Source organism: Oryctolagus cuniculus, assembly GCF_964237555.1.
Source record: "Oryctolagus cuniculus chromosome 16 unlocalized genomic scaffold, mOryCun1.1 SUPER_16_unloc_1, whole genome shotgun sequence".
NCBI classification, from domain to species: Eukaryota; Metazoa; Chordata; class Mammalia; order Lagomorpha; family Leporidae; genus Oryctolagus; species Oryctolagus cuniculus.
The window spans coordinates 171,805-183,469 of NW_027208201.1; the positions used below are offsets into that span (position 1 = coordinate 171,805).

The 11,665-nt window shown below is 39.4% G+C and overlaps 1 pseudogene; it reads left to right on the top strand.

Moving 5' to 3' along the window:
- Window positions 1-4,192: 4,192 nt before the first annotated feature.
- Window positions 4,193-4,946, top strand: LOC127489627 (thioredoxin reductase-like selenoprotein T pseudogene; annotated as a pseudogene).
- Window positions 4,947-11,665: the final 6,719 nt, after the last annotated feature.

Sequence of the window (11,665 nt, forward strand, 5' to 3'; positions counted from 1 at the left end):
CTTTGGATCAGTGTGGTGCACCAGCTGCAGCGCGCCAGCCACGGTGGCCGTTGGAGGGCGAACCAATGGCAAAGGAAGACCTTTCTCTCTGTCTCTCTCTTACTGTCCACTCTGCCTGTAAAAAAAAACAATGCACAAAAATCAACAGTCTTTGTATACCCAGGAAATGCCACAGCTGAAAAGCTTTTAAGATCAACCCCATTCACAATACCTACAAAAACAAGTAAATATCTTGGAATAAAATTAACCAAGAATGTTAAAAAACCTCTACGATGAGAAATACAAAATCTTAAAGAAGGAAATAGAAGAGGATACCAAAATATGGAAAAATCTTCCATGCTCATGGATTGGAAGAATCAATATCATCAAAATGTCCATTTTCCCAAAAGCCATTTATAGATTCAATTTGATACCAATCAAAATACCAAATACATTCTTTGCAGATGTGGAAAAATGATGCTGAAAATCATATGGAGGCACAGGACATCTCAAACAGCTAAAGCAACCTTGTACAACTAAAACAAAGCCTGAAGCATCACAATGCTTGATTTTAGTACATTCTACAGGGCAGTTGTAATCAAAATAGCATGGTGTTTGTACAGAAAGAGATGGATAGACCAATGGAACAGAATAGAAACACCAAAAATCAATCCAAACGTCTACAGCCAACTTATATTTGATTAAGGAGCTAAAACCAATTCCTGGAACAAGGACAGTCTAGTCAATAAATGGTGCTGGGAAAACTGGATTTCCATGTGCAGAAGCATGAAGCAAGACCCCTCCCTACCTTACACCTTACACAAAAATCCACTCAGCATGGATTAAAGATCTCAATCTATGAACCGACACCATCAAAATATTAGAAACATTGGAGAAACCCTGCAAGATATAGGTACTGGCAAAGACTTCTTGGAAAATATCCCAGAGGCACTGGCATTCAAAGCCAAATTTAACAATTTGGATTACATTAAATTGAGAAGCTACCGTACTGCAAAAGAAATACCCAGGAAAGTGAAGAGGAAACCAACAGAATGGGAAAAATACTTGCAAACTATGCAACAGATAAAGGATTAATAACCAGAATCCACAAAGAGATAAAGAAAACCCACAACAACAAACAACCCAATTAGGAGATGGGCCAAGGACCTCAATAGATATTTTTCAAAAGAGAAAATCCAAATGGCCAACAGGCACATGAAAAAATGTTCAGGATCACTAGCAATCAGGGAAATGCAAATCAAAACCACAATGAGGTTTCACCTCACCCTGGTTAGAATGGCTCACATACAGAAATCTACCAACAACAGATGCTGTTGGGGATGTGTGGAAAGAGGGGACACTACCCCACTGTTGGTGGGAATGCAAACTGGTCAAGCCACTATGGAAGTCAGTCTGGAAATTCCTCAGAAACCTAAATATAACCCTACCATACAGCCCAGCCACCCCACTCCTTGGAATTTACCCAAAGGAAATTAAATGGGCAAACAAAAAAAAAAGCTGTCTGCACCTTAATGTTTATTGCAGCTCAATTCACAATAGCTAAGACCTGGAATCAACCTAACTGCCTATCAACAGTAGACTGGATAAAGAAATTATGGGACATGTACTCTTTAGAATACTATACAGCAGTAAAAAACAATGGAATTCGCTCATTTGCAACAAAATGGAGGAATCTGGAAAACATCATGCTGAATGAAATAAGCCAGTCCCAAAGGGACAAATATCATATGTTCTCCCTGATCAGTGACAACAAACCAAGCACCAAAAAGAAACCTGTTGAAGTAAAATGGACACTATAAGAAACAGTGACTTGATCAGCCCTTGTTCTGACAGAAGATGAACAACTTAATACTTTATCCCTTTTAGTATTTTTTTTTGTTCTACTTAATACTATTGGTTGAATTCTGCAATTAACACACAATTATTCTTAGGTGTTTAAATTTAACTGAAAAGTGATCCCTGTTAAAATATAAGAGAGGGAATAAGAGAGGGAGGAGATATACAGTTTGGCACATGCTCTATCGGACTTGCCCCAAATGGTAAAGATAGAAACGTGCCAGGGGATTCCAATTCAGTCCCATCAAGGTGGCATGTACCAATGCCATCTCACTTTCAGCATGATTAGTTTCAGTTCATAATTGATCATAATGATAGGATTAAGTGTCAAAGGAATCACACAAACAAGACTAGTGTTTGACAATACTAACTGATAGAATTAAAAAGGAGAGAACAATCAAACATGGGAAGTGGGATACACAGCAGACTCATAGAATGGCAGATGTCCTAAACAGCACTCTGGCCTCAGAATCAGCCCTTAAGGCATTCAGATCTGGATGAAGAGCCCATGAGAGTATTTTAGGCATGGAAAGTCAAGACCCTCTGGCAAAAAAAGACCTAAATGAAAGATCTTTCCAAGGGGGATCCCAGTGGAAAGAACGGGCCATCAAAGAAGGAGGTACCTTTCTCTGAAAGGAGGAAAGAATTTCCACTTTGACCATGACCTTGTCTAAATAAGATCAGAGTTGGCAAACTCAAAAGGCTTCTATAGCCTTGGCAACTCATGACAAGAGCCTAAGGTGATTACTGACGCCATAAACAAGAATATCAATTGTTAAATCAACAACGGGAGTCACTGTTCCCTAAATCCCCATGTAGGATCTCTTTCCTTAATGTGCTGCACATTGTGAATTAATGCTATAACTAGTACTCAAACAGTACTTTGTACTTTGTGTTTCTGTTTGGGTGCAAACTGTTGAAATTTTTACTTAATATATACTAAATCGATCTTCTGTATATAAAGAAAATTGAAAATGAATCTTGATGTGAATGGAATAGGAGAGGGAGCAGGATGTGTGGGTTGCGGGTGGGAGGGAAGTTATGGGGGAAAAAGCCACTGTAATCCAAAAGGTGTACTTTGGAAATTTATATTTATTAAATAATTAAAAATGATATCAAATATAAAAACTTAGAAGAGGTAGTTGGTGCTAGAGATGATTTAATTTGATGAAGTGTGCATCCAAAAGTAAGATCAAGTTCTTTGGCTGCATGGACAGCCAAGTGATAACAATTGCAAGACATTTGGTGTAAAGCAGATCTTATTTTTCAGAACTGTTTAGCCTTGTAGACCAGGAAATGTTAGTAGGAGCTTTGGTTCTGGTGAGGACATGTGTCCTGCAAATATGAAAATCTTCACACTCTGTTCTCAGTAAATGTACAAATAATGATTAGAACATACGAATTTTTTGGCCATGACCAATCCATCTGTAAGAGTAATTACAGTAGAATTGAGGATAACCTGGATTGGCGGCTTTTTCCTGTAGATCCTTGTGCCTTTCATGCAGGTTTCTGTTCAAGTACTACCAGTATGTTTTTGCCTTTGTTTTTGCTATTGAGGAGATCAACAAGAATCCCCATATTTTAGCCAACATGCCCTTGGGATTTGATTTTTCTAATGTCATGCACAGTGAAGTGACAGTGATGGAGAATCTTTTCATCTGATTTTCACACATTTGTATGTGGGTAACTTTATTTAACTGTTTGTTGCCATAGATTAATGGAGAAAATAATAGAGTGTGTGTAGGCTTTGAATCTCACACCTAGTGATTTTTGGTTGTCCTTGTTTGTGGTTGAAAATGACTGAAATCTGACTTACGATGATATAGTTCTCTATCAGGTTTTCTTTGTCTGGCTTCATTGGCTCACTACTAAAATGTTTCTTTATGTAGCTGTGATAATTGACAAAGAGATACTTTCTCTAACTTGAATTTGTTGTACAAATTTTTGAGCAGTCTTATGCGAGGATGACACATTTCTTTTAGCTGCACCTGTTTTCAAGGACCTCCCATTTGCCAATCCTGCTGGTGACCTAGTGAATTTGAATCAAAAGAGAAAATTGGATGCTGAGTATGACATTCTCAACATCTGGAATTTTCCAAAAGGTGTTGGCCATAAGGTGAAAATAGGAGAGTTTTCTCCATATAACCAACAGTTGTCTCTCTCTGAGGATGTAATAGAGTGTGCCACAGGAATTACAAAGGTAAGTTGCTCCTAATTTAAAGTTCACACTACATACACATTGTTATCCACAGTTGCTGTGGGGTTTTGTGTCACATGACTTGAAAAAAGACATGTACAGGGCTTTGAGCTGGATGCAGTCTTTCTAAAGGCAGCTGAAATGGCTGGTTCAATTAAAATGAGGTTTCTGCTGCTTCTCCTGGTGGTGGCATTGGTGGTGGCCTGGGGCGAGACCTTGGCTAACCTGGGCAGCATGCCCAGCAAAAGATTAAGAGGCAGTATGCTATGGGGCCACCACTTAGGTTTCAGATTTGTGTTTCCTGAGGTTATAGGTGTGTGTTTGAGGGGTATATGTGGGTTATTAGCCAGTGGTCCCCAGACATCCAATTGAAGAAGACAATTATTTCTCTTAACAAACATATAGACATAAAGCATCTTTTCTGTCAGTTTTCAAGCTAGTATTAATAGGCTTAATAATTGTTGGAAAAGATCCTTTTGCTTTCTATGACATGCCAGCTATTAGTATCTGGCAGTGGGCCCAGGAAAATAAGGTCTATCCATGTATCATGGTTTTCTTCTTAATGCTAACAACATGAGCAACATGATTGAGAACCAGTGTATGTCAACAGGTGCATTCGAGATAACTTTAAATGATGTACCTGTGTGGTCTAAACTGGAATCTGGTCACCTTCCATCCATGCAACAACTTGTTCAAATTTTTGACAATGAAATGAAACTCATTGTGCATATGGATTCAATCCCACACCATCAGTCATAGCCCCACGTATCAGCACTGAAAACTTTTTTACATTAATGGATTTTGAAAGAGCAGCATGACTGACATTATGAAGGCCTGTACTGAAAACAGCAAGCTGTTAATACAGACCAGATGCTTTTTTGGCAAGCTCATTGTACCTCTTGGAATACTGAATGCAAAAAGGTTTTTCAGTGCTAGCACATTTTGGAATTGTGCACATTTCATGGAGTGCAATAATACTGTATGATTTTCCTTCCTTTCCCAAATTCACACAGTTAATAGTTTTTTTTTTTTAAATGTAGACATTACATGCAACTTTCATAGACATATTTGAAAAAGTTACAATTTGATTTATTTTAAAGATGTCTGTTAAATCTGTTGTGCTTTTATATGAATTTTCACTTTTTATGGTTTAAAAACCAGTCTTTTTGGGAATGTAGCCAAAGTTTCCAAATGGCTTATAAGAGTTCAGTCAGACCTCTCTAATTTGGCCATGTCCAATTTATGTAGTTTTCAAAACACTGCAAATTGTGAACAGTGCACTATACAAGATTATAAGGGGAAATATAATATCAAGAGTACTCTACCAATCTATGTGTATGTGTGTGTGCACATATGTGTGTGTGATTAGCAAGGAACTACTATAACACCAACTGTTTTTTAAGTCCCATTATGTAGTTCAAGTGTCTTGCCTTGACCAATTTAATGAATTGATTTAACTGGGCCTTTATACTTAAATAAATAAAAAAACTATGCAGATGTCAGTTAAATAAAAAAATTCATTTTATTGTTCAGTATATCAGTTAACATTGTATTTAACAATTGTCTCTTTAAATTTTTGTATTTTGCTCTCAGATAACTTGATAAGGCATACACTTTAGAATCACTTACATTTTTAGGATAATTGAAACTTACTTAATTGAATCTCTTTGCAATGTTATTAGTTGCCTAATAGTTTGTCTAATACATCAGAAGTGTATTTGAGGAACAGAATTGGAAAAAAATTAAATTTAATATCATGTCAATGTTCTAAAAAGACAGTTAAAACAACCTAAACTTTTAAAGACTGTAAGAATGACTTATCAGAAATACAACCATAATTTGGAAAAATAGTCATATTGCATCAGTGATAACATGCTTCAGCTTCTAAATAGGAATTCAGTGGTAGAGCCAGTGGTAGGCCTAGATTTGTTAGTGGAAACAAATGAATTTAAGGAAAACATTGAAGAAGATTATTTCAAAGAAATAAACCCCTTAAGGGATGTTGCACACTATGGCACATTTCTACCAAATCTTTTAAAATGTCTTTTCTGGATTGAGGAAATGACTTGACATATACAACTCCAACTGTGATCGACAGATAAAGCCTTGGGATAATGTTTCCAGCATACTGTACAAGTCCATAGAGATCTGACACTTTTCTTCCTTTGGCAAACTCATCTGTAAGGTAGACCTCTAAGTAGTGCAGTTCATCAGAAACAGCCACATAAAGTTCATAGTAGCTCTTTGGTGATAACATAGAAGTCCGCAGTTCACCAAGCATATTAGAAGCGCGTTTCAGAGCATCCATGAGCTGGTTTTTATCCAGGCATCTCTTCATTTGGAATGACTGCACTTTCACAGCCTGTATGGCTTCATCCAAGAGCTTTTCCTGCTCATCCTGAGGTGACTGCTGTGTTGTAGGCATGGCGACTCCCCGGAGCCTGCTGCAAGCAGCACGTACCCCGCGCAGAACCTCCCGTGGTCAGGTGACTTTGCGGCCTCTTCAAGCCCTTCAAACCCGCCCTCTCTAGTCCCGCCTTCCAGCCTGGGAGACAGCTCCTCCATTGGCCCGCTTCTAATAACCCAAGTCTCCCGTGTTTATTGGCCCATGCCACTTAACGCTGGACTGACAGGCTTGTGTGCCAGCCGGTCTGTTCACAAGATGGGACAATAGGCCATGTGTTTCAAGACAGGAGCTATTTCTCCAGGGCACATAGGATACAGAAGGAGGGAAAGGCACTGTTAAATGAGTTTCTCAAGAAAGAAGGAATTCAAGGAGGGGGAGCCACCACGGCTCTACTTTAATGTTTTATTAGATTATATTCATTTATATAATTAAAAGGCAAAGAGAGAGGTTGGGAGAAAGAGGGAGAGAGATCTTGCATCCACTGGTTCACTTCATAAATGGCCAATAAGTCTGGAGTGGGGCTGATACAAGGTCAGGAGCCAGGAGATTCCTCTGTGTCTCCCACTGGAGTGTAGGGGTCCAAGCACATGGCCATGCTGCACTGCTTTCCCAGGTGATGTAGCAGGGAGCTGAATCAGAAGAGGAGCAGCTGGACATGAATGGACACTCAGTTAGGATGCTGGTGCCTCAGGTGCAGGCTTACATTACTGCAATACAGTGCCACCCCCAGGGAACTTTATTGTGCAGCCCTGGGGCTGCAGCATCACTGGGAGTTAGTGAAGGCCTTCAAATGACCACTGCTAGCAGTCCTAGTGATTGAGAATTCAGCCAAGTCAACAGCCTGTGTGCCACAGGCTCAGCTGAGGCTTCTCAGGCAACAGCAGAGGCTGGAGGTTCATCCTCCACAGGAGCCCTCAGTGGTTGGAAATGCCCTTGACCTTGCCTCTTCACATCCAGAGCATGGGGTGCTTGAGACATGTTGCCTTCTCATGTAGCAGCACAGCCCCAGACCCCTGGGAGAGAGCTGCTTTCTTCTCACCACCTCCTCTCAGCTCCTCACAGATCTGCCACCCAGGGACAGCCCCAGAGAATTCCCCCAGTCCTGTGGAAAGTTGTGGGAAAGACCATGATGAATCCTCATGGGATTTCTAGGGGCCAGTGTCAGTGTGGCTTTATGGTTTCGTCAGATGCAGTGTCTCTATGAAGTAAACAGATTTTTCTTAACTTTTCACCACTAAGTGGGAAAGTTCCACTTATTTATAATCCATGTTAGATAATTTGTAATTTTTCAAATATCCAAAATTCAGAATAGCAAGTCTTGTTCACTCACTCCCCAACGTTAGATGACAAACTTAACTCACTTTCCCCTCTGTCTTTATTCTGCCTCTTCAGTTTATCTGATTATAATTTGATAATTTGATTCTTGCTGGCACTAAAATATCATTTGCAGCCTATGGTGGTTTGTATTTTGCATTTTGTGAGTGGGGCATAAACAAAATATTTCGACAATGACTGTACTCTGCTTTTACAATGATTACTTTCATAGCCTTAATATTTCTTTATACATTGCTTTCAGATCTTACCTGGTATCAGAATTAGCCAGGCAGGTATATTGAAACAGTAGGAATGCTGGTGGATACACTCTCTGCCTTCACATTCAGTAGATCTTTTTGGAGGTCAGAGGATGTGCACCTGCACCTGGCAGTGATATGATATGACAGTGGTAGGGGTGGGTTCCCTGATTAATCATGATAAGGGAGCATCCTCCTGGCTTCTTCCCCACAATTTTGGTGAAACTAGTAATCCTGAAATGTAAAATAATTCTGATGTACCTTGTCTCCCATGGGCTAGAAATTTACATCTTACTTGAACAGTATATTGTAGAACTTTTTTTATTTTGGAACAGAAAGTCTTGCCTCACACAGACTTCAGCATTTGATGAGGAAGTTAATTTGTTTGCTCTCCTTGTTCTGGCAATCCAGTTGATCGAGTATGGTGTGATCTTCCTAATCCCAATAATTTGAGACTGAGTTTAACTTTTAGGTAGTTTGCATGTTATATTTTTTGAAGGACTCATGAAGAGAAATTATTTAGACAATGCCTGAACTCTCTGTGTATGTTAATATGCTGGGTTTTTCCTAAATCAATATCTTCAAATAAATCTTGCCTCATAATCATGTTGAGAACTTACTGTAACAGGGAGGTTGTTGCGATGTACTCTGATGTCTTACCTGATAGATCTGGAGATGGCCAATGGTGTTCAGCTCCACACAGGGTAAATAGGAGCCTCTGCCTAATTCTGCCTCCCTGTGTTTTATGATTTCCCTTCTTCTTCATTTAACACAAGAGCAAGTTCACTGATTTGAAATTTCCTTCTTTTCTGAAAGAAAGCATGAGTTTTCTATCACAAAACATCAAGGTCTTTCAAACAGTGTGGTGTGGTTTACTTTGCTGCATTTGCTTGAGGAGAAAACCCCAGGAAAAAGGCAATGGATTGGCCAACTCCATGGCTCACTAGGCTAATCCTCCGCCTGTGGCACCTGCACCCCGGGTTCTAGTCCCGGTCGGGGCTGGATTCTGTCCCAGTTGCTCCTCTTCCAGTCCAGCTCTCTGCTGTGGCCTGGGAGTGCAGTGGAGGATGGCCCAGGTCCTTGTGTCCTGCACCTGCATGGGAGACCAGGAGGAAGCACCTGGCTCCTGGATTCAGATCAGTGCAGCACACGCGCCTGCCATAGCAGCCATTTGTGGGGTGAACCAATGGAAAAGCAAGACCTTTCTCTCTGTCTCTCACTGTATAAATCTGCCTGTCAAAAAAAAAAAAAAAAGAAAAGGAAAAAGGCAGTGGATTGCAAACACTTGAATATTTTTGCATAAACCAAAAACAGACAAAGGCAAAGAGCCATCCTAAAAGGAGATTTGTCTGTATGTCCCCATCAAATGGGCAAATTAATCTGGGAATCCCAGATAAACTCTGAGTCAAGGACAAGAATATGAAATTATTCAACATGAGATCATCCCATGACCAGGAGAAATCAATATGGACTCTAGTGGAATAAAAGATTATATTAAGAACACAGAAACCTCACAGATGGAAATTCACACAGTAAGGCCTTATAAAGCAGCCTCATTGGACACATGAAAGAGAAATAGACCATTGTTGATGACAGCAGAATAAAACAATATTAAATTTAAAATAACTGCATTAGACTGTAAACCTCCAACTGTTAGTTTTCCCAGTGTCATAATATCTTCTTATTACTGATTACCTGTTCAAAGAGAAAGGATGGATTTATATGTCATACCCACTTGCAAGCTGTCTGCAAAAGCCTGTTTGGCAGAAATCATATACAGCTTTCTAGAGAAGAGGAGGAGGAGGAGATGAAGAGGGCAGAGGAATTAGATGGAAACAGGAAGAATGATGGGTAGAGAGAAGAGAAAGAATAGATATAGGTCAGAAAGTAATTTTTGCTTAGAACGAGCATTTTCAACTTATCTTACCAAAGTAACATAGATAATCTATCTGGGTGCTAAAATGTTTGAAGTTTATGCATAAATGTTTCATAACACTCGTTTTCCATGAATTTTCTGAAGCCTTCTCATTGTATGAAGTTCATTCTCTCCATTCCAAACCTTTGCTCAGTGAACTGTGTGCATTCAGATTGACTCTTCTCTTAGTTTCTACACATTAGAGAGACAGGAGATACTTGCTCTCTGATTCAGATTTACTTTTCTTCTTTAACTGAATAGACAATAAGTTTCTCCATTGTACTTATAATAAATATAGCTTGGCAAGGCATTCTATTTTCATTGCACGCAAGTCACTGAATTCTCATTTTATTTTGTGCCTATTCAGCATCTCACTTTGCATGTGCTACTATTGAAAATCTCCCTAATGGCATCAGAGCAGTGGCTAGGCAATGGAAAATTTGTTTTGCTTAAAATTTTAGGCACCGCACTTAGAGCAACTTGAATTTAGAAACTTTTGAATGGAATAATAGAGTTCTCTTAAATGCCCTCTTGTCTCCTTCCTTATTAGATTTACTCAGTTAGCAATACCTCACACTGATATACAAGCACAAATGATGAGTCAGTGTTGTTCATCATCATTCCCTACATGACATGGTATCCATTGTGTTTACTTTCATGTTGTTCAGTCTGTGCATTTGGCAAAGGTTTAACAGTACGTAGCTTCCCTGAGGGTGTCCTACATAATAGTCCTGAAAGTCACTTGAATTCAAAAAGTACAGATGTCTGCAGACATCATCCTGCCCTTGGTGTATGTGGAGGTGAGAATAAATACATGGCTTCTGGCTGGTATTTTCTGCTTTATAGTAAAAAGTGAGAAGTATTCAAATAATCCCTAATTCTCATGAGAGCATCGACCAGGGTTGTAGGGTCAAAAACAGTCATCATAGGATTAGTGTGGTTGACAGTAATGTGGAAAGGTTTCCTGTTTTACAACTGAATATGTGGTGATCTGACATACAGAATGGGAACTTCCAAATTCAGGGTGATTACAAGTTCCACAGTGATTGAAAATCACATGTCCTAGTGGATATCTCTGTAAACAGGATTGGTTTGGGGTCTCTGTGGCATCAAGGCAATGTGTGCTACCCAGGACACTGTTTGTGGGAAGCTGCCCATTTGCTCTCTGGGTCTTTGGAATGTGTGATCCTAGAGTGTTCTTGTTTGAAACCTGAATGAGTTGGGCCATCTCAGAAACTTGCCTAATGCCTCCCTTTGAGGCCCCTGATGCAATCAAAGTATATAATTGCAAAAAGTTCATGGAGAGGTTTTTTTGACAAAGCCCATACAACAAATTTTACTAACAGGAATTTCTCCCTTGAGTCTTTGTATCCATGGACAAGGAGAAAATCCTGGCACCTGGGGTGGAGAAGATCATCCACAAACATGTTTTTCTTTTTGTATTATTCATCAGAACAGAAAACCTCAGCTGCAGAGCCTCAGGGCAGATAAGTTTCAGGTTCCCCCATGGATTGCTGGACAGCTGGTGGAAAGAAGTCAAATGGAGCAGTAATAAAATGGCTTGATTCAGGCAAATATATAATAATAATTATATTTTAATAGTGAATTACACTTGTGAACTTTAATGCTTCTAATCTTCAAAATGTAGGATGTGTCCCGGATTCTATCTTTTTCTGAACAAAAGTACAGACATCCCAGAAGGGGGATCATTCTGCTTCTGCCCCTCTTTAGTATATTTT